Here is a 6155-nt window from a genome sequence, read left to right on the forward strand (position 1 = left end):
CATTAGGAGCAATTCAAGGTATCAGTGGCAAACCAGCTGTGGAAGGGAGAGTCAGGAAACAGCTGGTGCTGTACTGAAAATGTATTCTCTATTTTTTTTTCCTCTCCTCAACTACTCTCCATCAATAAATGAGGAAAGAAACGTCATCTGAAAATTATTAAAGGTGAGAGAAAGTTTTGGTGAAACACTCCTGAGTGGGGAGGCTGCAGAGCACTGGAGAAACATTCAACAGAAAGAAAAGTAAACACTCTGCCCCCAACCCCAGTTCTAATGAAATTCTAAAACATCCTGAGACTGAGGCAGCAACACAGAGCTTCTTTTTAGCGGGGTGTGTGGAGGGAATTCAAGAAACTGGAGGACACAATTTGGCATAGCTCTCTCTCTCTCTCTCTCTCTCTCTCTGTGTGTGTGTGTGTGTGTGTGTAATTGACAGTCTTCAAGCATTTAAAAGGATCTTATGTGAGGATATGTACTCAACAAACTCAAAGTGATTTCTTAGCAAACTGCTTTCCTTCCCAGAGATCTATTAGAAGCACAATTGGCCTATATTTGAAATTTATTTGCTACATTTATATAAGCTGCCTTTCTGCAGTGCACTCAAGATACTTCACAGCTTAAAATAATGGCTTACAATCTAATAGGCATGATTCAAAAGGGATGGGGAGGGAAATATTGGAAGTGAGGTTCTTCTGTGGTCACTGCCTTGAGAGACAGATCTGGAAATGAAGGAGTCAAAATGGTAGCTTGTCAATGGTCTCTCCTCGGCCTTGGATGAAGCCAGGTGGGTGAATTTCAATTTAGACCATTCTGGAAGAAGATGAGCCAAATGGCTGTTGGTCCCAACTAATCTATAGAGTGTACCTTACTTTGCCACCTCTCCCTCAGATGCAGCCGGATGGAACAACCACCAATGGACTTCAAGTTCTTGGAAAGAATGAGCCAAATGTCAGTTCCAGCCAGTCTGATGGAAGACTTGATGCTTGTCATAATGATATGAAAACTTTGGCATGCACATAGAAAACCGTGTTTTACAATTTGGGAAGTAGATAGATGAATAGAATTGGATAAGTAATGGGTTTATGTTTACTGGATAATTTCATCTGTCACAGGTGTGAGGAACCTCAGGCCCAGAAACCAAATGTGGTCCTCTGGGTCTCTCTTTCTGACCCTCAGGTCTGTTCCCTGCCCATGCCCCCTTCCTGGGCATGTTCTCCTCCCGCATCCAGTACTTTTGCCTGGCTGGGCTATGTCTGTGAACTGCTCATTCCTCTTGCCTGCTGGGTGGAGGATGAAGAGATATGGGTGTGGAAACTTTTGCATGGCTGAAATGTAGCTTATTGTACAAAGGTAAGAGTCACATCCATTGTTCTGCCCACTTTTACCTCTGCCCAACCATTTTTGCATCTGGCCGTACTTACCACAGCCATGTGGGCCCTGGAAATCTGCCCATGAGGGAATATGGACCTTAGGCTGAAAAAGGAGATCTATTGCTTTGCATCTCATTTCTCCTTCAAGGAGGCTCATTGTAATCCACCAGAGGATAAATGTGTGAAATTGAATATGAAATTGTTTTAACCTCTTGGTGTGCACATCTGCCCACATCTGCCCACAGGTCTCTGAGTATAACACGCATTGCTTAGAGTACTTGTGGGATTTTTCTTGCCATCTTAAGAGGGCATTAGAGCAAGGTCAGTCATGCATTGGCACCACTGGATTTCTCATTGCTATTTAATGATCAACCGACCCATTGAAAAGCATTGGCTTTGCGATGACACTACATGATATGAAAGTTGTTGCTATGATTTGAGATTAATTAAGTCGCCAAGGGAAGAAGGTGCATATGTGAACTAAGCTCTTAAACCAAGCACTGACAGATGTTACTTTTTGTAGCTAAAGTTGTGCTGAATCAAGAATTGCAAATCAGTCCTTCCTACAGTGTCATAGCATAAAGATCTCCTGCTCAAGGCAATCCAGTGAGCCTGAGTTACCTACCATCAGCACAATGAACATGATGTGACTTGCAGGCAATCAGTTTGCAGCACACTTTGAGCATGAAGTTGCTCACCTCCAAAATGACATTGACACCATTGTTATTGCAGAATTTGTCCACGTGTCTGACATACCATCTGAGTGTGGTGGATCAGTTCCAGTTACTGCAGCCTAATGACCTGGGCAAGGTGCTCGTCACAATGCATCAGACAGCTTGCTCATATACACCAGTATTTACGCCATCCTGTTTCATTTATACATTCTTTTCTCTCTCCATGCATACTAAGTGGCCACCCGTAATTAAACAGAATGCTTCTTGTCTTTGGAAGATTCCCTTTGAGAGCTGGTGGTTCATTTTTACTACTCATAAAAGTCATATGGCTAATAAGTAACATTTGTGACCTTTCAACATGGTGATCATTCTGAACCCACCAACAACTACCACGTGTTTGGCCCATCTGTCTTCCTTCAAATCAGCTTTTTCTCTCTTCTGCAGAATACAGAAAAAAACATTTAAAAAAACAAAAGACACTGCATATGGGGGCAGGAAGGAATCACTTGAATAGTTATTTTAAAGTGCTTTAATTTTCAATATTTGATGGAATAAAGTTCAGATGTTTCCATGCTGGTCTCAGTGTGGGTGGATATTTGAAGTTCTCAAAAAACAGGACATGTAATTTCCAAAAGATAGATATTTTAATCTCTTTCATCTGCTCCAAAGCATGCTATTCACTTAAAAGCAAAGATTCTCTGGTGCATATAAGTCGATTGACTTATTAAAATGGGGAGAGGGGAAGGCTCACGCAACAATTAACATTTTCCTTTATTCTCTTTGAGCTCTCTGTGCATCTGTCATTTATTCTAACAAATGGTCTTGGGTTGTCCCTTAGGAAATAAGGAGGCCCAGACAAATTGATGCATACAGAAAGATAGTATGTAATAAAAACATATTTGCATTGTTCAAAAATCAGCCATGTGTTTGCAGTTTTCATGCGAAACCTTAAAAAGCCTAACCTTCAAGTGATTACTTGATGACAATTGGATTGGGGACTCATGTTGTGCCTTGGGTGTGGTCTGAAGGCACAAGAAGCCACCATCTTGTTGAAGCTAAGCATATCTGAGTCTGGTTTGTGCTTTGATGAGTGCCCAACTGGAAACCACATGAGTTCCTTGAGAGAAGAAAGGTGGGGTATAAATGTCGTATAATAAATAAAATAGGCCCAACCCAAAATGATACAGTGCTGTATTTCATTGCAACCCTGCTTTGGGGAAACTGGGGGCTGTGATCATAGGAATCCCTGAACACAAGGTTCAAGGTTGTAAAGTTGTAAAAGTAGCCATGTTGGCCCATAAGAAAACTCCAAAATTCTTATTGGAACAATACCTTTCTCAGGCCAACCAAAACATCACAGAGTGATGCACAATTTTTAAAGTTTGGGAGTGGAAGGGGTGGTAACACCATGAATCTGCATTTGCAAAGTTTCTTGGTTAACCCAATAAAGATATTGCCCTAAAACCTTGACTACAACAGGTGGGGAAAACCATGTGAGCCTTATGACCTTATAGACAGCTTTTAAAACATGTTGGAAAAGCTTATGCTTTTCCATTCTCCTAGTTGGCAGTTTGATCCGCATGTCTTTTTTTCTTATATTCACCTACACATTGACTCCATGCCCCCCAAAATCAAGCCTTATAGCTCTAGTAATAAAATACTTCCAAGGAAAGTCATTCTACCTCTTAACTGCAGAAATATGTTCATCCTCCTTTACATGATAACTCACTTTGATCTTCAGCTTTGCTTTTTGGCACTTGGAAATTTGTTGGAATAATGATGATGAGAAATGAAGAAAGCAATGATGGATGGGAAGGTAAGAAGCAATAGCATCCTGCTTGGTGAATGGAAAGTGTTTGCTAGTTGGAAGAAGGAGGAATTTGGGTTAGACTGATACTCCTAGGAGATCTGGGCAAATGAGTGAAATTTCTTATCTAGTAGACAGATAACCTCAGCACAATTTGCTGCCAGTGAATCTCACTGTAGGGCTTCTGTGGTCCACAGAATGAGGCACCATTAAATGACTCACTAAATAATCTCGCACTGTCAAAACCAGCAGGTGATCAACACTAAGCTTCTTTTGGCTAGACATGGTTTTTATCACTGTTAGTTTAGTATGCACCGTTTCCTCCATGCAATTCTTCAGCAGGTGAGATTTAGCCAAATGTATCTTTCAGACAGCAGGTAAAGTAGTAACACGCCAGCTCCAATGTAATTGAAACAACAGTGGGCTGTGCCAACAGAATGAAGGTTGCGCTAGATAAGACTAAGGCATCTGTGGGATGAGACCCACAGTAGATGTTGCAGCCGTTAACTTTCTCAGTCTTTATCTTTTCCATTATTGTTTGAGAGCTTTATTCCAGATTAGCGGCTTCATGCTTAGCAGGCAGGGGAGGTGAGAATTTAGTGAGATCCTTTTCACAGGGGGAAAATGTGTAGCAAATAGCACAGTCAAGGTAATATAATGCTCTGAGCATGCAGTACTCCGTGAGTTGTATATGTTTGGCTTTGTGCAGTTTTCGTTAGCAAGCTTCACTTTTTGTAACTTCAGAATTCAAGCACACAAAACTTAGGACCTTAAACAACATGATGTTAAAATACGCTAGTTGTTAAAATCATAACTGGAACATTACTCATTTGCCTTGTTTTACAGATGGCAAGGTGGTAAGGAAGGAATAGTAGCTGGCTTGCCCACAGTCAATGTCAAGATTCCCCTTTCACACTTAAAAAATGTAATCAGTCAATCCTGGGCATTTTATTACAGGTAACTCACAACTTGCAAATATTTAATTTGTGTTCATTCAGCTTTACACACTTGGCAGAAAAAATAAAAAGGGGGCAAGAAAAAAGACTTTGGCAATCCCAACCACCACTGAACCCAAGGTGTTTTGACTGTATGTTATTTTGGCTTTATGCGCTATCCCTGGAACATAACCCTCTCATAAATTGAGAGTCACCTGTATGTTCACATTCACTGCCAGACTTTTTCAAGTATGGCAGCTGTCATTCACTTCTATTCTCATTGTGCCCAGGATCAAGAAATTGCCCCAATCTAGATATATCATATATAACATGGGGTGGGGTGGGGACAACAACCGCTCACACTTGCACTCTAGCTAGCATGATGAAGAAGAGACAGTGAAAAACAGAGAAAAATTCTTACCTACCAGCACTTAGATCCAAAGCAGCCACAGCATGTTATGTTTTCTGGATTATCAAGATCTAGATGCTTAACATCATGCTCTTATACTTTAGCCCATTACATGGCGAAAACAATGTTGGAGGGAACGAAATGCACTTCCTTCTGCTGTGATGACGAGAACATTATCTGTAAGTGGCAAAGCGTAGCCCTTAGATTGAATGAGCTAGATAAGTGTAAAGTGCACATCAATTTAATTATTTACCATCATTGGCTCACTAATTACCAAAGTTAAAGAGCTAAGAAGGCAAGAAGCATGAGCAACATCCCAAAGTAGCAGCAATTTCAGAACGGAAAGCAAATGAGGATTTTAATTTACACAAGGGCAGCCAATAACACCGAAGTTCAGAAATAAGTGTCTGTTCCACTTCTTTGATTTGTAAATGGTCTGATTTGCAAACAAACGGAAAACTCTGTGGGGTGTTTTAAAAGCTGGGTGTGCAACATAGTGCAACGTTCATCTCTGTTGTTGCCTTTAAATGCAGTGGCCTCTAGTTTTGCCCTTAAAATACAAGGCTGCTCCAAATTATGAAATATTTAGAAGTGGCTTGAAAAGTATGATGGGAATGTTCCAATCTGGTAGGTAGCTGTTCAGTTAAATGAACTTAAGTGGCACAGCCACTTAATTCAGTTGAACTATTTGCATTAGGAAGTGAATTCCATTCTAATCTCCAGTGTGTTTTGGTAATTATTCGATACAAATTTAGATAGCCTACTTGGGGGGGGGGACCTAAAAAGGAATATCTATTAATACAAACTATTAATACAAGACTATCTATTAATACAAACTTTTTGCAAGTGATTTATTCTTATTTTAACCATCCTGAACAATTTAGTCGCATCAGCAAACCTGAAGGGAAATTTGGTTGGCCACTTTCAGGCCCACCCTTGACCTCTATAATTTGATTGGGACTT

General features: G+C 40.5%; 1 long non-coding RNA gene across 1 annotated transcript; it reads right to left on the reverse strand.

Annotated features, from left to right (window-relative positions):
- Positions 1-1554: 1554 nt before the first annotated feature.
- Positions 1555-5358, reverse strand: LOC128424195 (uncharacterized). The gene is made up of 3 exons (XR_008332948.1): positions 5209-5358; positions 3771-3900; positions 1555-2479 (listed from the first exon to the last, which is right to left on the reverse strand). It is a non-coding gene; the product is annotated as an uncharacterized LOC128424195 (long non-coding RNA).
- Between the last annotated feature and the right edge of the window lie 797 nt (positions 5359-6155).

The sequence above is a fragment of the Podarcis raffonei genome, chromosome 12 (assembly GCF_027172205.1).
Source record: "Podarcis raffonei isolate rPodRaf1 chromosome 12, rPodRaf1.pri, whole genome shotgun sequence".
Classification (NCBI taxonomy): Eukaryota; Metazoa; Chordata; class Lepidosauria; order Squamata; family Lacertidae; genus Podarcis; species Podarcis raffonei.